Below are 24,989 nucleotides of genomic sequence, written 5' to 3'. Positions count from 1 at the left end.
AGCACTTCTATTATTATTATGTGTAAAGGGTGGTGGACAGGAATTACTAACTCACATTGTATGGGTTTAATAGTAATAATAATAATAATAATAATAAAGCAAAAAGAAGAAAACAAAGGACACTTACAACTGTTCACCATGTAGCCATATTTACATGTGAATTTGTGATGTGGATGTGAAGTTAATCGTTCCACATCATTACGATTTATCGTGAAAATGATCCATGAAGCATAAAACTAATTTAACTCTTACATGAAACGAGATACAGAGGCAAGTACGGTTTCCCTGTGGTAGAATGAAGTACTTTTTAATAGCATTCCAAAGTTCTTGAAAACACGAGTACAGCGATATAACACCTGCTGGTCTTATTGTTAGAACTAATTGCGAAAATATGAAAATTGTGCAAAAAATTAATGGCAAGGCTGCCAGTATCGTCTACTGGGAGTAAACATTGCCAAAGGGGCTATCTTGACAGACTCCATCGTCCTATCAACCCTTTCGACTGTTAACTACTTTCCATAAAATCTGTTCACTTAAACAGATGCATCGACATTTTTAAAGCTCTCTAAGCCCTTCTCGTACGCTAGATGTAAGCACATGAATCTATTTACAACATCTACGCTTGATTTGTTAGTATCTACGTCGTATAACGTAGAGCCAAGAGGAAATATATTTTACCTTGGTTGCGTACACTTATTTTCATGCTGCAACTAAGACAAGCATGAGAGTCCTACTTATACAGCAATAGCAGATTGCGGAGGCCTTGCCTTTCAACTGTAGCACACTCCTCAGAGACTTTAGTGAAAAGTTTTAACAGCAGTATCAACATGGGTTATATCACTGCGCTCATCTTTTCAAGAGCCTTCGAACACCCTTTAAAGAAAAGTACGCCGTTCCATTCAAAAGCCACACTTTCCGCAATGTCTCGATTGATACAATCGTTATAAGTATTCCCGATACTACGTACGCGCTCGTACGTGCAAAGTGCTGCATCGCCCCGATACGTCGTGCAGACGTGTAGCTATTGTGAACGTTCCTGTACCGATCCGAAGCTCACGACTGAAGTTGATTGTAACACACATACAGTTACCATTAGCCCTACCTATGGATAGAACGCCGCACTCAAATGGACTGCAGCATTTAAGCTGAAAGTAAAGCACTGGTAGAGGCGCATTAGAGACATCCTTCATGCTACGAAAGACAATCGCGACACATGATCGGGCCCCCGTCATGTTATGAGCAGAAGTCTTGTTAACCAGGGAAGTAACTCGACGTATGCACCGGAGTCAAAGTGTTGTGGTGCGGACATTATATTAGTTTCAATTGACAGGTAGTGCTGAGGAATTACACCGCACATGCCGCTCACATTTGACAGATACAAGGATAATCAATAATTACGACTTTTAAGTCAAAGAAATCGTGAGCTCAGAGTTCCAGAACTGAAACCGGCGTTTTAAGAGGTCACAGGGCGTCAAGAATGGCATCAAACTGTTAGGAGACGATTGCATGATGCGAATATTCATTCCCGACGACCGTATCGAGCACCATGTAATATACTATAACACAATAGACTCCATTACAGAGCGGAAAGAAATCAGGCAGAATGGACGCCCCAGGATTGGTGTCGGGTGTTTTTAAGGACGAAAGTCTGATCTGTTTATGTCTGATAGTCACAGACAAAGAGTTTGGAAATAATCCGGTTATACTGAACGCCTCCAGCATAGGATCCCACATGTGGAACAAGTCGGTGGTGGAGTGATATTCTGGCATGGCATTACTCGGGGTCACCGTACACCTCTCGTGCTTTTTAAGAACAGTCGCTATGGTACAGGGACGAGATTCTGCGACCATTAGCGGGACTGTATCGCCAAGAGTTTGGTGACAATTTCATCACGATGAATGATAGCTCGCGTGCTCTCCGTGCTGCTCTCGTGAACACGTTCCTTCAACATGCTACGATAACCAGACTGAAGCGGTTCGCCTGATCGACGGACATGAATCCAGTGGAGCAGACGTGGAATCGAATAAAATGAACTCGTTTTGGACGTCGATAACGATTTTGTACTCTGTGTGACTTACGCAGAATTGCCATTGAAGAGTGGGACAAGTACGATATGGCAATGTCTGTATTGTTCGGAAGAACGATGCAATATTCCTTCGGACATGCATGCAAATGTTCATTGTAATTCCATCACACAGCTGATGGCTGTCAATATTCTCAACTGTCGCCGTTGACTGCTCCCTCTCTGGAAGAGACGATTTTCTCGTTACCAAACTGCCTGTTTTCGATGATCGGGACACATAGTAAATGAATAATTACGCCTGCCTCAGAGCATGTTTTGGATTCCACAAGCTCTCAAACACTGTGTCGCTGAATTATTCAGTGTTATCACGTCAAGCTTCTTCTTCCTGCATCGCTCAACATAACATCGGATATCGACATAATCAACGACGCCTCAAGTAATTTTTCTTCAACCCGCTTGATTTTTGCACCTTGCATTTAGCACAGTCTAACATATACAGTGGAATATAGAAATTATCAGCAACCAGCTGCATACAAGAAATTTTATTTCCTTAACCGGAAATAAAATAAGAGCCCATCTTCAGAAGGTTATAACTATCGTATTATTAGCGTCGGCAATAAGATCCATGCAGAATACTGATGTGGTCATGTGCCTGAACGAAAACAGTACAAAGAAGCCAAATGACAAGTGCAGACATCATGCCAGAACCATATTTTTAAAGGCACTATGAACCACACGACCGCAGAATTATGTTGCTTACATCTTATTGTTGACACAAATAACGTGACAGTTATAACCGTCTGAAGAAAGGCACTACTTGTCTGAAACCCGTTAAGGAAATAACTTTTATGTAACTGGTTGCTAATTATTTCGATAAATACAACTACAGTTGCTTAAGAAGAATAAAATACTATGTATACAGAGGTGACGTTCACTCCTTGGAAGTTGCTACCTCCTGACAACTGAACACACAATAGAACCCCTAGTGGCAAAAAAGCATTTCGTCAGTTAACCGCATATGTGCCAGTTGATTAATGTTTCGTTTCAATTCTTTTTCTATTTAGACTGTGGAAAAGTTATTATATTTTTGTTTGCTAAGCGTTATTAAAATATTAACCGGCATGAATAATCGTTCAATAAATGTAAACATAGCCAAAACTCAAGACGAAAATGACTTGATCTACAAAGTTTCCATGAAGAAATACTGTCGAAATTGCATATAATTGCAGCTTACTCCACAAAAGCGAGAGAATACAAACACAGCATTTTATCCACAAGAGGCATTTAATCCGGTTGCTGATTGCTCTTATAATTGGCACTGCAAAGATTTCGTTATAGTTACACTTCACCTGACTTCCCAAATGACAAATATTTGTTTAACGTAATTACTTCTTCAAAAGACTATTGTTTTGGCGAATATTGACGACAGTAGATCTGCAGTAGCAACAATATTAAGAGATTTGTTTCCTCTGAATCGGAAAAGAGTTTTATTGCTTTTGTTGTTTTATTATCATGCCTATATGGTATTTTTCTCTTCAGCTCCAGTTATGGCAGCTTGTCTGGTTATTTAAATCTCATAAGTACTACTTTTCATACGAGTTTCTTGTTTTACGCATGCCTACTCAGGTTTGTTTCCAAGTGAACCTAGCGAACAAAACGTCACGGTATTACGCAGGTTTACGACGTCATCGTGGAAACCGCCATGCATTCTGCTGTTTACTCTCTGACTCTTGTTCTTAAAAATAAATGTTATTCTCCAGTAAATGTCTGTAAGTAACACAAAAATTGTAACTGTACAGTCACATAATGTGCTGTTTCATTCGTCTTGTGGTGCTTAGGAAATCTGTAGGATGACATATTTGGAGTCTTCCTTTTTTTATCGCTACAATTTATTGCGCTACGTACGCTCCATTTTGCACAAACCATGTTACAAATCAATGTAAAGGATGCTATTTCGCGTTCATCGGATATAGTATTCCACAGTATACCTTACTGTCCGCTTTGGCGTGCTGCTGTCCCACAGTATAACAAATATGTAGTAGTAGTAGTAGTAGTAGTAGTAGTAGTAGCTTTATTCATCCGTAGATCTCTTTTTACAGGGATATAGGACATGTCAAAGTATTTACAAATTTTGACCAATTTAAAGTAAGCTAATTCGTATACACATATATTTACTGACTTCTAGTTAGAGAGCTGGAGTGTCGCGACTGTATATGTTACACCGAGCATTTAGTTCTCCCAACAGGTCACCTTACACAACAGGCAGTCTAATCTATCGGGGAAGCTGTTATTATCGATAAATTTTCAGTTGACGTCCGCTTTCTGATACTGGCAATTTTCATTATTAATTCATTCACTCGATTCCTTTTTAGCCAACATTTACAAGCCAACATTTACAAGAATAAGAGTGTCATTTCAACGCAGCAAATATTGAAGATCTGGTTCCGTTACTGAAGTAGCAATTGCATATCTCCACAGCTATATTTAAACGTATAAAAATTGTTGCTGTTAGTTGCTTGGTCTAACGAAGAAAGTCAAAGTTATTTCAGTCGCTACCAACCATCAGCGGTATAAACTACAATTTTGATAAAGCGATAACTGGGAAAGACGGTACCAGTTCCCAGCCATGCTGGAATCTTAGAAAAAATTAACAACCTAGTGGTCATCATAAGCACCACATACTTACGTTGGCAATGCAACGAGGACGTTACATTACAGCCGAGAGCATGTGCTTGATGATAACCACCGGCTGGTCGAAACATTAATGTATTATGAAATATTTTTCTGATTGTTGCAATAATAAAATAAGAAAAGTTATAGGACTTTACATAAATGTGAGATCCTTATACAGCAGTAATCAGTTGTACACAATGACAACGGAATTACTAATATTCTGTGTGGGAGAAACGTAAGTTGGGGCGACACAGCCTGTGAATTTTGGATATTATACATTTGAAGATCAGTATAAACAGAGTGAACGAAGACTGTTACCGAGCACCAAATGACGAACGGTTAATCTTAGCAAATCTTACGTGAACAGCTAAAGATCTTGCTTGCGTCGCCAAGAGTATTGTCACGTGCAATCGAACGTGCAGCTACCGACTTGCGAATCTCGTAATGATCGCAACAGAAAAATTACAAAAATGTGTGCTCGTTCAGAGGATTACGCAAAGTTGTTCTTCGTGTGAGCCAATTCACAGTGGTACAGCAGGGGAACTAACAATAGTAGTACACAAATCGCATGAAAAATGACGCTGTAGGTGCAAAACTGTACATATTTCAGTTGTCTTATTTATATTTTCATACAGCATACCACCATTTTGTACCGTGTCATAACTGATCTCCTCGTTATTTCATCTTAATTTTCTCGATAGGAAACAAAGAGGAAGGAAAGGGGGAAAACAAGAGAAGCGCGTCATGTTTTCCAACACCTCACAACAAATATTAATGCTGTTATCTGTAGTTGGTTTACTCGTACCTTGGGGTAGCATCTTTAATTAGTAATCAAAACATCCCGAGTCCTTCGTCCTGCCCACGGTCTTGTCGAAGAGGATGGAGGAGCAGACAAAGTTTATGTAGCCTCTTACCCTTCAGGTGGGAAACTGCCCCTTATCAGTGGAAATCACTGAATTAAAGACATAGATGTATCCACAGGCCATATGGTCTGTAATAAAACAAGTGGCATTAAGATCTCTCCATTGATAAAAGATTCTGGACAGTTCCCCCATTCAGGTCTCCGGGAGGGGCTGGTAACTACAAGAGAAAGACTGAATGACAAACAAAAAATTAGCATTCATCAAGTCACTTTCACTTTATTTGCAACCTAGAAAAAGCTTTCCACAATGTAAAATGGTGCAAGATTTTTGAAAGCCTTAGAAAAGTAAGAGTAACCTATTGGGAAATACCGGTAATATTTACAAGAACCAAGAGAGAGCAATAGGAATAGAAAACAAAGAACAAAGTGCTCAGATTAAAAGTGGTATAATATGGGGATGCCGTCTTTTGCCCCTATTATTCAGTCTATGCGTCTAAGAAATAATGATGGAAAAAAGAAAGATTCAGAAGTAGTATTCAGGGTGAAAGGACATCAGTGATTAGATTTGCTGAGGACACGGCTATCCTCAGTAAAGATGGAGAAGAAGTACAGTATGTACTGAATAGAAGGAATAGTATAATGTGTGCAGGCCAGCCCGGTTGGCCGTGCAGTCTAACGCACGACTTTCCGGAGTGGGAAGGAGCGCCCGGTCCCTGTCACGAATCCGCCCAGCGGACTTGTGTCGAGATCTGGTGAGCCCGCCAGTCTGTGGATGGTTTTTAGGCGGTTTTCCATCTGCCTCGGCGAGTGCGGGCTGGTTCCCCTTATTCCGCCTCAGCTATTGCGATTGCTCGGTAAACAAGTTCTCCACGTACGCGTACACCACCATTACTCTACCACGCAAACATTGGGGTTACACTCGTCTGGTGTGACACGTTCCCTGGGTGGGGGGTCCACCGGGGGCCGAACCGCACAATAACCCTGGGTTCGGTGTGGGGCAGCGGAGGGGTGAAGTGGACTGCGGTAGTCGTCGTGGGGGTTGTGGGCCACTGCAGCCGGGACGGAGCCTCTCAGTCGTTTCTAGGCCCCCGATTAACATACAGTACAATACAATAATGTGCGCAGAATATGAACTGAGAGTAAAACGAAGAAAGGCAAAAGTGATGAGGAATAGCAGGAATGAGATTGCCAGTAAAGAGATTAGCAATAAAATCATCATAAAAATTGGAGAACACGAAATAAACAAAATTAAGCAAAATAATAGATGGCGACCGATGCAAGATGACACAAAAAGCAGATTAGCACAGGCAAAGAGGGCATTCCTGGGTAAAAGGCACCTGCTATTTTCAAACTTAGGCCTTAATTTCAGGAAGAAACTTGTGAGACTCTATGTTTGGAGCACAGCATTGCACGGTAGTGAATCATGGCCTGTGAGAACACCGTATAAAAATAGAAGCGAAGCGTCTGAGATGTGTTGCTACGGAATGATACTGAAAGTTAGGTGAACTGATAAGGGATGAGGGGGCTGTCCGCAGAACCGACTAAAGAAAGGAGATCCCCCAAAATTTGTTGTTGCCGCCCAGTTCTAGCAGGCCGCTAACGATAGAGTCGTGCGGGTAGCCCTCATCTTCGGCGATCGCAGTACGTGCTGTGTGATTGGTTTACTTTTATCGTGAGGTTCAGATCAGGTACAAAAATGTTTCAAACCACATCGTTGATTTCTTTATTCTATTAAACAACATGCTTCTGATGTTACAAATGCAGTGCGTGCTTGCATGTACAAGAAACCCTGCATGTAAATTCAAGTTGTTCCATGTTACTAGAAACAATATATGGCTTCGACGGTAGTTGTTATTGCACGTGAGAAAGATGTGAACTGTTCAGCTATCATTTAACTCTCCAAAGGTGCTTGTCAACATAGAATTTGCTCCATCATTGATTAGTAGATTGATGATGATGAAGTCCCATACTCCTTGACAGAGCGTAGGGGACGATGCGGGAGACCCGCACCGCTGTACTAGGCAAGTCCGCAGCTCGTGGTCGTGCGGTAGCGTTCTCGCTTCCCACGCCAGGGTTCCCGGGTTCGATTCCCGGCGGGTCAGGGATTTTCTCTGCCTCGTGATGACTGGGTGTTCTGTGATGTCCTTAGGTTAGTTAGGATTAAGTAGTTCTAAGTTCTAGGGGACTGATGACCATAGACGTTAAGTCCCATAGTGCTCAGAGCCATTTTTTTTTTTTTTTTTTTTTTTTTTTGTACTAGGCAAGGTCCTAGCGGAGGTGGTTTGCCATTGCCTTCCTCCGACTGTAACGGGGATGAATGATGATGATGAAGACGAGACAACAACACCCAGTCATCTCGAGGCAGGTGAAAATCCCTGACCCCGTCGGGAATCGTACCCGGGACCCCGTGCTCGGGGAGCGAGAACGCTACCGCGAGACCACGAGCTTCGGAGATTAGTAGATTAGAAAGAGGATGAAGACAGAACGAAACACAGTTCATACTTGTTTAGCACTTAACAGGAAGATCAGAATCGATATCTACATGTAAGGTCTCCATAGCGGAATGTGCTGGGAATAATGAGCATGCTGCGTGATAAACCACACAGTCTTGTAAATGTTACATCCCATTTAGCAACACCTTAACGGTACAAAAATTAGCATTAGCAAACAGGGCTTAAATAGATGTAAAACTCCGATGATGTTTGGCTACACAGGTGATTTTCGGTCACCTATTCTAAGCATGTAGGGGAAGGCAGAAGCCAAAACGAGCTCCTAGAACGTGTATTTCAAAATAATAAGAGATACCTTTCAAAAGTCACATTCCATCAATTATGCAAACGTCAACGTTTGGCTACCGGTGGACATCGTAATTCATTTGCTAGTATCACCTAACGTGTAAAATATTCTTATAACTTACATCGGAAACTGTTTGTGGAAGTTTCTTGAGTGAACTGGGATCGCTAACGGTATGTCAGTTTGTTCAGATTATTATACCTTTCTCTTGTTTAGATTGTTGTATCTTTGTACCACTGGCCTGTAAACTGAACCGACACGTTTTATACTATCAGATCGGACAATAACTTGGCTACTAGTCCTTTCATAGAAAGATCAAACCAGCGAATGATAGTTCGATATCTGTAAGACACAGCAGCAGGAATCTCTAAGTGCTTAATTTTATCTGGATCACAGTTTATTAAATATTATGTGATTTACCTCCTTAGTGTATTCAGTTATTTACATTTCACTCAGTGTCATTTTTTGACTTTACCCCATTACCGATTAGGTCAAAATATTTCCGAAACACCTTCAACTGGAGTAACTAATTTCCTGGGATGACAAAATGCACGACCTCTTCTACAGTGAAGAAACTTGTACACCTGCCTAATAAAGTGTAGGGCCCCGCGAGCACGCGAAAGTGCCGCTACACGACGTGGCAGGACTCGTATAATGTCTGAGGTAGTGCTGGAGGGTACTGATACCACGAATTCTGCAGAGCTGTCCTTAAATCCGTAAGAGTACATCTACATCTATGTGATTACTCTGCTATGCACAATAAAGTGCCTCGCAGAGGGTTCAATGAACCACCTTCTAGCTGTCTCTCTACCGTTCCACCCTGAACCGCATGCGGGAAAAACGAGGACTTCAATTTTTCTGTGCGATCCCTGATTTCACTTATTTTATCTCCTTATGTAGGTGGGTGACAAGAGAATGTTTTCGCAATGGAGGAGAAAATTGGTGGTTGGAATTTCATGATAAGATCCCGTCGAAACGAAAAACGCCTTTGTTTTAATGATGGCCAATTCACGTATCATGTCTGTGACACTATCTCCCCTATTTCGCGCTAATACAAAACGAGCTGCCCTTCTTTGTACTTTTTCGATGTGATCCGTCAATCCCACGTGATACTCCAGAATAGGGTGGACAAGCGTGGTGTAAGCAGTCTCTTTTGTAGACCTGTTGCACCTTATAAGTGTTCTGCCAATGAATCGCAGTCTTTGGTTTGCTCTACCCACAATACTATCTATGTGATCGTTCCAATTTAGATTATTTATAATTGTAATCCCTAAGTATTTAGTGGAATTTACAGCCGTCAGATTTGTGTGACTTACCGCGTAATCGAAATTTAGCTGATTTCTTTTAGTACTCATGTGAATAACTTCACACTTTTCCTTATTCACGGTCAATTGCCACTTTTCGCACCATACAGATATCTTAGCTGAATCATTTTGTAAGTCGTTTTGATCATCTGATGACTTTACAAGACGGTAGATGAAAGCATCGTCTGTAAACAATCTAAGACGGCTACTCAGATTGTCTCCTATGTCGTTAACATAGATCAAGAACCAATAGAGGGCCTATAACACTTCCTTGGTGAACGCCGGGTATTACTTCTGTTTTTCTCGATGGCTTTCGGTATATTACTACCAACTGTGACCTTTCTGACAGGAAATCACGAATCCAGTCGCACAACTGAGGCGATACTCCGTTGGTACACAGTTTGGTTAGAAGACGCTTGTGAGGAACGGTGTCGAAAGCCTTCTGGAAATCTAAAAATATGGACTCAAATTGACATCCCCTGTCGATAGCACATATTACTTCATGAGTATAAAGAGCTAGCTGTGTTTCACAAGAACGATATTTTCTGAAACCGTGCTATGTGTCAATAAATCGTTTTCTTCGAGGTATTTCATAATGTTTGAATACAGTATATGTTCCAAAACCCTACTGCAAATCTACGTTAGTGACATAGGCCTGTAATTCAGCGGATTATTCTTACTTCCCTTTTTGGGTATTTGTGTGACTTGAACAATTTTCCAGTCTTTAGGTACGGATCTTTCTGTGAGCGAGTGGTTGTATATAACTGCCAAGCATGGAGCTATTTTATCAGCATAATCTGAGAGGAGCCTGACTGGTATACAATCTGGACCGGAGGGCTTGCCTTTATTAAGTGATTTAATCTGCTTCGTTACACCGAGGGTATCTACCTATGGGGGTGGGAATCTCTTCTGAACAGCACGTACGCTCAGTAATGTTCTGTCTGGCGAGTTTGGTGGCCAGCGGAAGTGTTTAAACCCAGGGAAGTGTTCCTGCAGTCACACTGCACAGCAATTCTGGAAGTCATCAACAGTTCAAAGTCGGTGTTGTCGGGCCCAGGCGAGGTGAAAAGCTTTGCGTCGTACAGTCATTAGGGGTACACGAGTGGGCCTTGGCACGCTGACACTTGTTGATGGCCCAGCATTGAAATCTGCAGCAATTTGCGGAAGGGTTGCACTTCTGTCAAGTTGAACGATTCTCTTGAATCGTCGTTGGTCCCGTTCTTGCAGGAGTTTCTTCCGCCCGCAGCGATCTCGGAGGTTTGATGTTCAGCCAGATTTCTGATATTCACGGTACATTCGTGAAATAGTCGTACGGGAAAATCCCCATTCCATCGCTACCTCAGAGATGCTGTGTCCCATCGCTCGTGCGCCGACTATAACACCACGCTCAAACTCACTTAAATCTTATTAATCTGCCATCACAGCAGCAGTAACCGATCTCTCAACTGCGCCAGATACTTGTCTCACATAGGCGTTGCCGATCGCAGCGTTGTATTCTGCCTGTTTATATATCTCTGTCTTTGAATAGACATGTTTATACCTGTGCCATTGGCGCTTCGGTGCAGGAAAAGTCGGCCATTACAGTTCCAACAGTTAAAAAGCGGATTGCAAGAAACGTGAAAATCGCAGGAAGTGTACCATAAGCTCGAACATGTAAATAATCAGTACCTCACCGAATCGCACAAAGTAAGTAAGGAAAGAGCCTTATGCAGGGGGTGGACAAAAATATGGAAAAACAAAAAACAGAACACATTACCATGACTAATACGGCGAAGGAAAACCGTTGGCAGTCGTCTAGAAATGGATAAATACAGGTCCTGCATGGTTTTCAAGAGAATCTTATACGTTTAATCCTGCGAAATTGTCGCAAAAGGAAGTAACGACGACGGAGTTGGATAGCGATCACACACCCTTCTCCCAAAAAGCTCAATAATATTGAGATCTAGTGACTGTGATGGTTTGGGTGGATGCACCTCAAGGACCTGTACCGCCAAGACTTTATGGACTCCCTAAAGTCCACAAAGAAGGGCTGCCGTTACGTCAAATTGTCAGAAAAATTAAGGCAACCGCGTATTTACTGGCCAAATACCTGGCAGAATTACTAATGTGGGTAAATGCCCATATCACGTTCGTAAAACGTCTCGACAACTTCAAGCTGAAAGACTCAGATATCCTGGTGAGTTTTGACGTTGTTTCATATTCACCAGAGTGCCTCTTCGAGTGTCATTTGAGCTTATTGCACAAAAATTTGACGAGAAGACAACCGACCTTTTCAAGCACATTCTGAGCTCCACGTATTTTCTCTTTAATGGAGAATACCATGAACAAACAGAAGGAGTCGCAATGGGGAGCCCACTGTCGCCTGTGGTCGCGAATTTCTATATGGAGTACTTCGAGGAGGAAGCTTTGGCGTAATCCAAATGGAAACCTACTTGTTTTCTTCGTTATGTGGATGACACGTTCGTGATCTGGCCCCATGAAAGGGACAAGCTCCTAGACTTCCTTACACACCTGAATCCGATCACCAAATTCACTATCGAGACCGAAGCAGAAGGAAGAATATCCGGGACGTCATGGTCAAAAGAAGAGCGGATGGCACCCTGGGCCACGAGGAAGAAAACGCACACCTACCAGTATTTGCATGCTGATAGCTGCCGCCACCCTGCGCAGAGGAATGGGGGTGCTAAGAACACTGGTGCACAGGGCGCGCACCATCTCTGACGCAGAGAGTCTGCCCCAAAAGCTGGAACACCTCAAAACTGTATTCCGGAAAAACGGTTACTCGAAATGGCAGATCAGACTCGCTCTCTGCCCCACCTCTACAGTACAGCGTATGGAGACGGATGAATTGACGGAGAAAGATAGCCTCTGCCTATATACCGTATACTAGCGCACTATCGGGGAAAATAGGACGAATATTGAGGAAACACCGAGTAGGAACTGTCTTTAGCTCACAAAATAAAACACAAGCATTATTGGGAAGTGTCAAAGACAATCTCTGTTTGCGGAAGGCCGGCATATACCAGATTCCGTGTCAATGTGGGAAGACTTATATTGGACAGACAGCGCGCACCATCGAAGATCGTTGCCGAGAACATCAGAGGCACATTCGACTAGGGTACCCCAACAAGTCGGCGGTCGCAGAGCTCTGTTTGTCCGAAAATTAGGAAATGGACTACCAATATACCAGGGTCTTGGCACAGACATCTAAATACTAGGACAGCCTCGTTAGAGAGGCTATCGAAATTCGTACCAACGGCTACAACTTCATCAGGGCATGGGAACCAGCATTGAGTCTACTTAAAAAGACGCTCAGCAAAGGAAACGAACGGGCGACTACGGCGGACGAGGCAATTACACCGAAGCCACCATAGACGCCGACGCCAACATCGCAGCGACCGCTGACGTGCGGGCGTGGACCGAGGAGAGAACGCCTCGCGAGGGGAGGGGATTTAATACGACCGCCTGCCCTAAGGAGCTCAGCCCCCCCCCCCCCCCCTCAATCACAGCAACGACAAATCAACAGTATTGGTAAGATCTATTCTCTCCCCCACAGGAACGCCGGAATGACAAATTTTGTCCAAACTGCACCATCTCGAGCCAAGGATAGGCTCGTCTTTTCAGCGTCAGCGTCCTCAGGAGCTCAGTTCGTTAGCGCACCTGACGATGGCGACATGTCTGATCCCCGAAATATTGTGCCCGTTGGACACTATGGACTGGCAGTACACCCGTGGACTGTTCGAGCAAGAAATACACCGGGAGAAACTGAAGAATCACAAATGCTCATAAGTTCAGAAAAATTGGATAATTTATTCAACAGAAAGATCTTCACAATTTGAGCAAGTCAATAACGCGATTGTCCACCTCTGGACCCTTGCAAGCAGTTATTCGGCTCGGCATTGATTGACAGTTGTTAGATGCCCTCCTGAGGGACATCGTGCCAAATTCTGGCCAATTGATCGTCAAAATCCAGAGCTGGTTGGAGGGCCCTGCCCATAATGCTCCAAACGTTCTCGGCTGGGGAGAGAACCGGCGACCATGTTGGCCAAGGCACGGTTTGGTAAGCACCAATACAAGCAGTAGTAACTGTCATCGTGTGCGAACGGGCATTATCATGCTGAAATATAAGTCCAGGTTGGCTTGCCATGAATGGCAACAAAACGGAGCGTCGAATATCATCGACGTACCACTGTTCGGTAACAGTGCCGCAGACGACAACCAAAGCTGTCCTTTTGTGTAAAGAAATGGCGCCCAAAACCATCACTGCTGGCTGTCGAGCCGTATGGAAGGCGCCAGTCAGGTCTGTACCCCACTGCTGCTCTTAGCGTCTCCATACACGTCTTCGCTGGCCATCGGAGCTCAGCTCGCAGCAGGACTCGTCACTGAAAATTCCACTCCATTCAATGAGATTCCAGCCGAAGACGTTTCTACTGCTTGCTGTCCAAACCCTCCCTTATCCAGAAAACTCGCGGTATCTCTGCCCAATTGAAAATGTTTCGAGCATTACGGACAGGGTCGTCTAACTAGCTCAGGATATTGACCATTTGACGCTCCATTTGGACAGAATTTGGCACGATATTCCTCAGGAGAATGTCCAACAATTGTGTGAATCAATGCCAAGCCGAATAACTGCTTGAATGGACCAACGCGTTACTGACTTTCTGAAATTGTGAAAGGCTTTCTTTTGAATACATCAAACAATTTTTTCATTTGTTTGTCTACACATGTTCATCATACCTACTGATTTCCGTCACATTCAGATTATCCCTTAGTGGCATGTCTTGTTTTTCTTGTTTCAGTGTGTAATCAAGAATTCACGTTCTCTATACTATGTCGCATACAAACAAACTGAGCCGGCCGCGGTGGTCTAGCGGTTCTAGGCGCGCAGTCCGGAACCGCGCGGCTGCTGCGGTCGCAGGTTCGAATCCTGCCTCGGGCATGGATGTGTGTGATGTCCTTAGGTTAGTTAGGTTTAAGTAGTTCTAAGTTCTAGGGGACTGATGACCACCGATGTTAAGTCCCATAGTGCTCAGAGCCATTTGAACATTTGAACAAACAAACTGACTTCAAGAAGAATATAATAATTCCAATCCCAAAGAAAGCAGGTGTTGACAGATGTGAAAATTACAGAACTATCAGTTTAATAAGCCACGGCTTATTAATGGAAAAACTGGTAGAAGCCGACCTCGGGAAAGATCAGTTTGGATTCCGTAGAAATGTTGGAACACGTGAGGCAATACTGACCCTACGACTTATCTTAGAAAATAGATTAAGGTTCAAAATGGTTCAAATGGCTCTGAGCACTATGGGACTTAACTTCTGTGGTCATCAGTCCCCTAGAACTTAGAACTACTTAAACCTAACTAACCTAAGGACATCACACACATCCATGCCCGAGGCAGGATTCGAACCTGCGACCGTATCAGTCGCGCGGTTCCGGACTGAGCGCCTTAACCGCGAGACCACCGCGGCCGGCATAGATTAAGGAAACGCAAACCTACGTTTCTAGCATTTGTAAAGGAAGCTTTTGACAATGTTGACTGGAATACTCTCTTTCAAATTATGAAGGTGGCAGGGGTAAAATACAGGGAGCGAAAGGCTATTTACAGTTTGTACAGAAACCAGACTGCATTAATGAGAGTCGAGGGGCATGAAAGGGAAGCAGTGGTTGGGAAGGGAGTGAGACAGGATTGTAGCCTCTCCCGATGTTATTCAATCTATATATTGAGCAAGCAGTAAAGGAATCAAAAGAAAAATTCGGAGTAGGAATTAAAATCCATGGAGAAGAAATAGAAACTTTGAGGTTCTCTGATGACATTGTAATTCTGTCAGAGACAGCAAAGGACCTGGAAGAGCAGCTGAATGGAATGGACAGGGTCTTGAAAGGAGGATATAAGATGAACATCAACAAAAGCAAAACGAGGATAATGGAATGTAGTCGAATTAAATCGGGTGACGCTGAGAGAATTAGATTAGGAAATGAGACGCTTAAAAAGTAAATGAGTTTTGCTATCTGGGGAGCAAAATAACTGAGGATGTTTGAAGTAGAGACGATATAAAATGTAGGCCGACAATGGCAAGGAAAACATTTCTGACGAAGAGAAATTTGTTAACACCGAGTATAGATTTAAGTGTCAGGAAGTCGTTTCTGAAAGTATTTGTATGGAGTGTAGCCATGTATGGAAGTGAACCGTGGACGATAAATAGTTTAGACAAGAAGAGAATAGAAGCTTTCGAAATGTGGTGCTACAGAAAAATGCTGAAAATTAGATGGGTAGATCACATAACTAACGAGGTGGTATTGAATAGAATTGGAGAGAAGAGAAATTTGTGGCACAACTTGACTAGAAGAAGAGATAGGTTGGTAGGGCATATTCTGAGGCATCAAGGGATCGCCAATTTAGTATTGGAGGGCAGCGTGGAGGGTAAAAATCGCAGAGGGAGACCAATAGATGAATACACTAAACAGATTCAGAAGGATGTAGGTTGCAGAAGTACTGGGAGATGAAGAAGCTTGCACAGGATAGAGTAGCATGGAGAGCTGCATCAAACCAGTATCTGGACTGAAGACCACAACAACATACAGACAATAAGTAAAATTTCGTTATTTGCCGGCCAGTGTGGCCGAGTGGTTCTAGGCGCTACAGTCTGGAACCGAGCGACCGCTACGGTCGCAGGTTCGAATCCTGCCTCGGGCATGGACGTGTGTGATGTCCTTAGGTTAGTTAGGTTTAAGTAGTTCTAAGTTCTAGGAGACTGATGACCTCAACAGTTTAGTCCCATAGTGCTCAGAGTCATTTGAACCATTTCGTTATTCGATATTTCCTGATCTACATTTTTAATAACCAGCAGGATATATTCAGTTGGCGTCTCATCATTTTAAAAACCTTGTTAACAGAGAATGTCAATCAACCGCATTATCCTTTGTTTATGTTTTTCTAAACTTTTGTGGTTTCATTCGTTCCAAAAACAACAATGTCAGCTTGCCGAAAAAAAAAAGTCTTATTCGAAGGATGAGTACATTTTCACTGTGCTTGTTTAATGTGTTATTTAGCCTACTCTATGAATGGGCTTTTAACTGTGGATGCGTAACATCTTTCATTTCACGCAACGACAACATCTCGATCGCAGCTATTACCCTCCAGGAGCAACGTTTACTGAAGTTTACATTCCATAGGGCCTGCAGCTTTCTATGTTTGCATGAGACATATCTATAAGACTCGCTGCTGTGAGATATTATTTCTTTTCCTTTCACAACGGATCTGTTTCGGCTAAATGTGATTATCGAATGACGTATATATTGTCTAGATGGACTGTCTGTCATACACATAACGTCGTTGCTAACTGTATTTTGGCTGTCGTTATATATTTGCTGAATTAGAAAGGCAATAAATTAGTTATGACAGTGATCTGGCAGTAATTTGACAGTTTTATAGTTAGTACTTCATATGTTTACAGCAGAGTTTAGTTAACGAATACTAATTCAGAATGGTTAAGAACGCGCTGATGGGTATGTAAGTTGTCACTAACAATTAACACTACTTTCGGTTCGAATGCAAAAAGAACATTGATGTGCTACTTGTGGCTCAAACTAGTTCCCTATCATTTCTAAATACACATATTTTTCGCAATTTGTTCGTCATTACTGATCATTCGAAACATGAATACAAAAGGGTGTTGTTGTTGTCCCCCCCCCCCCACACACACTCTGTCTCTGTTTCTGTCTCTCTCTCTCTCTCTCTCTCTCTCTTTCTTCTCTATTTGAATGAATGTGTATGCCAATTTTCGGTGAGTGAAGGCACTACTGACAAGTTGTAGCTTAATTTACAAATGCTTCATAACAAATAATATACAGCATATGTACGTGTAAGAATAACAGTTCAACCGCTTTTTTCTGTTAAGTAGATATTCGTAAACTTTTATATATAGCCCGCAGCTCGTGGTCTCGCGGTAGCGTTCTTGCTTCCCGAACCCGGGTCCCGGGTTCGATTCCCGGTAGATTCAGGGATTTTTCACCTGCCCCGAGATGAATGGGGGTTGCTGTGTCGTCTTCATCATCATCATCATTCATCCCCATTACGGTTGGAGGAGGACAACGGCAAACCACCTCCATTAGGATCTTGCCTAGTACGGCGGTGCTCTATCAAGAAGCATGGTATTTCATAGATATAAGATTATTGCAGAGCAGTGAATGCTAATTCCGTGGATGAATGTTTTATTAATAGTTTGTTAATAACAAACCATTCCAAAAAAACAACGACTCAAACATTTGAGAATTACGCGACAGTGCCACCGGGCTACAAATCGACATTAAGAAAAACCACACGACAGATTTTGTGTTGCACTTCCACATCCGCTATTCTTGAATGGACAGGATACCTCAGAAAACTTGCGACAGCTTCCAAGAGGTTGTAGAGGGCGTCTTGAGGAACAAATCGAGGACAGGAACCTATGTCCGGAAACGGCGCCACAGAGCGTGGAAGTTATAGGCGCCTGCCCTTCAGCAGCAAACGAGACTTTGTACGCTGATGGACCTTAGATGGAACGTCTCGCAATGTTGTTTGTTATTTAATGATGGAAACTGATTCTCACGATCGCCAATGGAGAAGATGGAACTAGCTGGTGCATAGAAAGGTCTTGTCTCCTAGGAATGTGATGCTCTGATGCCTCAGTGGATGACGATTTCGGACACGGGTTTCCATCCGCAGTTTTCCGTTACACGTAGACAATGTACATACAGTGTCCTGAAACAATGTACAACTACACCAAACAGTAAATTAGTAAATAAATAATCAAGAGCGTGCCTTTACATTCATGGGACGAGGGAAAGGGTTCTCCTCATAGGCATAAGATAGGAACACGATGGAAAAGCGCCAGTACGACAGTTTGTAGGGGTCGGGGGCTAGTCTGGGGTATCGAGTATTTTTTGTTTTAGAAGAAGAATGGAGACTTCTAAGTAGCTGCAAAAAGTTGCACTTCCGACCATGTCAAAAACTTGCGTAAAACTGACTTATTACTCATTTCCTTGAAATAAAAACGCCTCACTTCACGATTTTTTTTCGTTTCCTGAACTGTGTGGCTGGGGGGGATGGGGAGAGGCCCAACCACCCCTTGTCCCTGAATATGGGCGCCATTGGGTAGGAGAACTTGAGTACCTCTTTCTGTTAATTGTTAAACCGTCTCTCTCTCTTTGTTTTCCTTTTTCTTGGTTTGTTTTTGCGACTCCTCTTCTGTGCCTGTGTCCTTGACGAAGGACTATCTAGCTACCTCCTCGGTTGCTCCTGCACATTTATTACTGAACGCATGCGAACATCGAACTAACTCGTAAGGCGGTCTTTGCTATGAAAAGTATCTGACGACATGTAAACATAGCGTGTATTCAGCGAGGTAAGGAACTCAACAGTTGCCTCGAAAACCTAGGTCAAAAATTTTCCACGTACAAAAAATGACACTGGCCACCAGTCCATCAACACAGTGCCTAACGATTCTTTCAATAGACTCGTCTCGTTAACGTCCGCAGGTTGTTACATAATAGCGCCAAGTTTCGACACTCGCTTCGTCGTCGTCACTAGAGACTGTCGCCGACTGTTTACCGGAAAAGTTAGCGATGAGAGGTGGGCATGGTGAGGTGGTGGGGATGTTGGAAAGGGTGACAGGTTATGGGGTGGGGAGGGAGAGGGGAGAGGTGAGACGACTCGCACGCGGCTCCCCAGCTCCTGCGTGGCGTTTGCTCTCGCGTTATGCGGCATTAGCGCCAAGGACGGCCTATTTGCGCGTCGCCAGAAGGCGGCAGTCCGTACCGCAGGCAGCGTGCTGGTCACACTGCAGGACTCAGCAACGTGCGCCGAATATTGCCGGCATAAACAACTCTTTTGACACGTGCACCGCTCTGAAAAATATGTTTGCTCGCGTCTCCGACTCATTTCTAAATTTAAGCGTATCGGACATCATCTTTTACCTCTTTCGCCGTAACTAAAGACGAAGGGAAAGAAACATACATTGGGCAGACCATTCGAACATTTAAAGCTACTTCAATGATCGTACTCTTACACAAGTGAAACTGCACAAGGTTCACATCTATGAGCTTATAAACATAAAACTGCTGAATAGACGGTAAACCGAGATTTTGTATGAGCTAACAAGAGGCGGTATTTTTATGTGCTTGAAGAACTGTGAAGTTATACCCCCAAAGGAAAAGGACATGACGAGAATCTTAACAAACAACATTAATTCTGTTGCAGCACTAGGTACGAATAATTTGATGTTAAGAAGAATTCCGTTGACAGTTGGTAAAATTGTTTCATTGATACACAGTCGGTTCCGCGGCCTGAAGCCGCATCAACAGGTACATTGTTTCATCAGATGATGCGGTTTCATGCTCCGGAACCGTTTGGGTATCAATAAAACTACACTTTACCAGCTGTCAGTGGGATCCTTTTTACCATCATGCCCTCCAACGGCTGTGACTGCCAAAAATATTAAGTGCTTTGTGAGGTATGAATAACTTTGATGTTTTAATGTTATCTGTAGTACCATTGACGGTATCATTTATAGCGTTACGATTATATAACTTTTTTATATTGTTGTGGCTCATTTTTCTTCGTAGCGGCTTAGATCTGAAGATTATTTGCCAGTCAGATCGAAACCGGTCATCATTAATTCAAAAAATAGACTGTGTTTCCATCATTACACCAGTGGAGATACCGTCAATTATGAAAGACTGCTTAGTTGCACAGGTCACATCAAACACAAGAGAGGAAACAGAAGTAATCCGCTGAATTATAGAACCACATCACTGGCATCTCTTTGAAGTAGATTCTGAAACATGTACCTGTGTTCGAACATTACGAAATACCTCGAAGAAAATTATCTGTAGACAAATGACCGGGAGGGATTCAGAAAATATAGTTCTTGTGAAACTCAAGTGGTTCTTTATTCACACGAAATATGAGTGCTACCGACAAAGGATCTTGATTCCATGTAGATTTCCGGAAAATTTCTGACACTGCTCCTCATGGGCGTATTCTAAGCAAATGGCGTTCTAATACGGTGTCGTATCATCTATAGAACTGCAATTAACTGTAATGACGGAAAGTGAACTATAATTTTGGTGATATTCACAGAAAGAGACAGTGGAGGGGGAAGAACTGGCCAGTAGAATCCAGAATCCTCTGCAAAAGGAAACAATCGGTTTCCAAGTTGAAGGTCACCTTCAAACGGCGGTATCACTATCACGAGAGTTTCTTTGTTTTTTACAACATACTACAGTGAGATGTCGAATTAAGCTCAAGATACTGCCTATATTTACTGATTAATATGTCGCTCCTTCTTTTTGCTTTTAGTAAAATATTAGGACATGAATCGGATCGGGATCTACGATGACCGTCGCAACTATCAGGCTGCTAGTTCCAGTTAAGACAATACGAGTTCTAAAACTTATACGTCTTGCATATGGAGCAGCGGTTCATAAACTTATTTGTTTCATCTGTGCCTGTCGGTAGAAGTGAAAAAATAAGATAATAAGAGAATATTCCTTTACTAAGAATGCAAACCACGTATCGAAGATCTCTATAGCCTGACTTAAAAGCGTTGGTATTTCACTGTTTTCGACTAACCGTTGTGCCTATCTGTTCTCAAGAAGTAAACTTTTCAGGGCGCGAAAATATCGTCGAATTCAAGAACAACGTAATTTCAGCCCCGATTAAAATGAAGGCCGGCCGAAGTGGCCGTGCGGTTAAAGGCGCTGCAGTCTGGAACCGCAAGACCGCTACGGTCGCAGGTTCGAATCCTGCCTCGGGCATGGATGTTTGTGATGTCCTTAGGTTAGTTAGGTTTAACTAGTTCTAAGTTCTAGGGGACTAATGACCTCAGCAGTTGAGTCCCATAGTGCTCAGAGCCATTTTTTTTTTTTTTTATTAAAATGAAGAACAGATTTCTGACATGTTTACGCACTCTATAGAAACCAATACTAAAACTAGGTTTAATAGTTTTACCTGATTTTCGTAGAAAGCTGGATGGTACGTTCAGACATGCCGTTTATAGGATGCCTGTTCCCACCGACTTGTACCTGCAGGCCGACAGTTGTCACCATCCGGCTCAACATGGAGTACTTCGTACCTTGGTTCAAAGGGCCCATGTCATCTCGAGCTCTGAGGATTTGTCAGCTGTGTAGCCCACCTCGAAGTCACTTTCGTCAGAATGGGTATAGTGACAGTCAGATCAGGTGTGCGTTGCACAATCGACCAACTTTGCGCCGAGTGAGTGATGATAATATCAACGTGCACCAAAGTCAACTGTGCTTTTACCTTACGCAGGATGCATTTCGAACGGGATTGGCCACATTTTGCGGAAATATGATGTGAAGAATGTTTTTAGACCACCATCTTAGATCAGGATCCTTTTAGATTCCGTAAAGGATGATCTTGGTTTGCGTAAGGTGGGTATCTATCGTATTTCTTGCAGTTGTGACAGCTCATATATTAGTGAAGCTATCAGGACTGTGAGGGACCAGTGTACTGAGCACAAGAGGCACACACGTTTGAAGGCGAGCAAATCGGTCGTTACAGAACATTGTCTTGGCACCTGTCATTCTATGGTATATAACAAAACGGAGATTCTGACACGCACTTACAACTATTGGGATAGTGCTACTGACGAAGTTGTTGAGGTTAAATTACTAATTAACCTTACAGACAGAGATGGTGGTTTTTGTTTAAATTTTGTATGGAATCCTGCTCTGCCACATGCCATAAAACGGAAGGAGAGAATTTATGCTACCTCACCTGTACGTCGATCTTTGGTTTGTGATAGTGCCATTGTTTACTGTGTGTGTGTGTGTGTGTGTGTGTGTGTGTGTGTGTGTGTGTGCGCATGTGTGTATGTGTGTGTGTGTGTGTGTGTGTGTGTGTGTCTGTGTTTTATCTTCTCTGAAAACCGAGATTCCAGATTCGCTTGCACAACGCTTACTTAGTGCAGCTGAAAATGTCGAAATATCGGCGGTTATAGACGGCGTCACCGGATGCATTCCCGTAAGTTATTTAGTCCATTATCTTGTTTCTTAAATATATTAACGTGTTTTTTGTTTGTATTTTTCTAATTTCTAGATCTGCTGATTGCTAAAATGTTCAAACCATTCATTAATTTTCATAAACAAATACGTGCACGAGATACTGATCTCTTTAATTCAATACGTTGGCCGGCCGGTGTGGCCGTGCGGTTCTAAGCGCGTCAGTTTGGAACCGCGTGACCGCTACGGTCGCAGGTTCGAATCCTGCCTCGGGCATGGATGTGTGTGATGTCCTTAGGTTAGTTAGGTTTAAGTAGTTCTAAGTTCTAGGGGACTGATGACCTCAGTAGTTAAGTCCCATAGTGCTCAGAGCCATTTGAACCCATTTTCAATACGTTGCAAAAGTCGGTGGCAACGGCCTTGCAGCAGTGGATACACCGGTTCCCGTGAGATCACCGAAGTTAAGCGCTGTCGGGCGTGGCCGGCACTTGGATGGGTGACCATCCAGGCCGCCATGCGCTGTTGTCATTTTTCGGGGTGCACTCAGCCTCGTGATGCCAATTGAGGAACTACTCGACCAATTATAGCGGCTTCGATCAAGAATACCATCATAACGACCGGGTAGCGGTGTGCTGACCCCACGCCCGTCCTATCCGCATCCTCCACTGAGAATGACACGGCGGTCGGATGATCCCGGTAGGCCACTCGTAGCCTGAAGACGGAGTGCTTGCCAAAGTCACCGGTCTCCTTTGTAAGGCCAGGCCACCTCATTTCGCGAGTAAGAGTACACCACATCGATGTGTTTGAGCCGGTCGGTGTGGCCGTGCGGTTCTAGGCGCTACAGTCTGGAACCGCGTGACCACTACGGTCGCAGGTTCGAATCCTGCCTTGGGCATGGATGTGTGTGATGACCTTAGGTTAGTTAGGTTTAAGTAGTTCTAAGTTCTAGGGGACTCATGACCTCAGAAGTTAAGTCCCTTAGTGCTCAGAGCCATGTGTGTGTGATGTGTTTGAGGTACTGAGCCGCTATCATGAGACACAAAACACAGAAGATCGGCCTCATGATGGTAGCCGACGGTGAATCTCTCCCGCTGACGACCGCTACCTACAAATTATAGCTCGAGGAGAACGCCACCAAAGTACGCGCTACATGTTTGGAGGCAACTCAGAGGTCTCTGTCGACACGGACACTACGTAACCGCGTCCATGACATCGGTTTTGCCTCTGAAAGTCCACTGGGAGCAACAGTACAAACCTAAGGCAAAGTAACACCTAGGATGAAACAAGGGGCAATGATGTCACATTCCCCCTCTCCCTGAATCTAATCCCACACATTTTCGTTGATATGCTGGTGGTCCAGATTTTTTCCAATGGGTTATATTATGTAAGCTGCGGATGGTTATAGATTTTTAAATCATGACCTGGAGGGTTCATACTTTTGTGTAGGCAGTAATTATTTCCGCAGCAGTTGTTTTTTTCTCTCATTTTCGATTATCATTGTCATAAGCTCTTTGTAAAAGTTTGAGATTTTGACAACATCTGCTTCATTATTATTTAAAAGTTCCATCAGTGTAATGATAAGGCGCTTTCTGTCATCCGGTTTTATCAGAGAGCAACATATTGATAGAAGAAAATATCGCGAAACAACGACAATGGAACGTGTCACCGACAGTATAATAGGAAGCTATAATTTCCCGTCCGCTAGCAGTTGTTAATCTACATTTATACCTACATCTACGACTATACTCCGCAAACCACTGTATAGTACATGGCAGAGGGTACGTCTCATTGTACCAGTTGTTAGGGATTTTTCCCATTTCATTCACAGATGACGCGCGAAAGGAATGATAGCTTAAATGCCTCTGTGCGTGCTGTGATTTGTCTAATCTTGTCTGCGTGATTCCTACGGGACTGATACGTAGGGGACTGTAACACATTCCTAGATTTGTCGTTTGAAATTGGTTTTAGAAACTTTATAAGTAGGTTTTCTCGGTATAGTTTGTGTCTATCCTCAAATGTGCCGCTTGAGTCCTTTCAGCATCTACGTGACATTGTCCCATAGGTCGGATAAACCAGTGACCATATGTACTCGTTCCTCATCTACTGTCAGTCCTACTTGGTACGGGTTCCAAACACTTGAGAAATGTTCTAGGATGCGTCACACCAGTGTGTAGTGGTACCGTTCTCGTATCACCTCACAGTCTGTATGGTTTCACTTTCTTCCTGTTTTTCTACTGATTTAGCTTTTCCTCAATTTCTATCAATTTCTTTAGCCGAAGTTCTATGAGTTCGTAAATAAAGGTACCTTTGATGTTCTCCTCTGCCCC

At 43.2% G+C, this 24,989-nt stretch overlaps 1 pseudogene; it reads left to right on the top strand.

Annotated features, from left to right (window-relative positions):
- The first annotated feature begins 23,072 nt into the window (after positions 1-23,072).
- Positions 23,073-23,190, top strand: LOC126482459 (5S ribosomal RNA; annotated as a pseudogene).
- Positions 23,191-24,989: the final 1,799 nt, after the last annotated feature.

The sequence above is a fragment of the Schistocerca serialis genome, chromosome 5 (assembly GCF_023864345.2).
Source record: "Schistocerca serialis cubense isolate TAMUIC-IGC-003099 chromosome 5, iqSchSeri2.2, whole genome shotgun sequence".
NCBI lineage: Eukaryota > Metazoa > Arthropoda > Insecta > Orthoptera > Acrididae > Schistocerca > Schistocerca serialis.
Note: the sequence above shows the minus strand (reverse complement) of the source record. Positions and strands in the feature narration are given on the sequence as shown.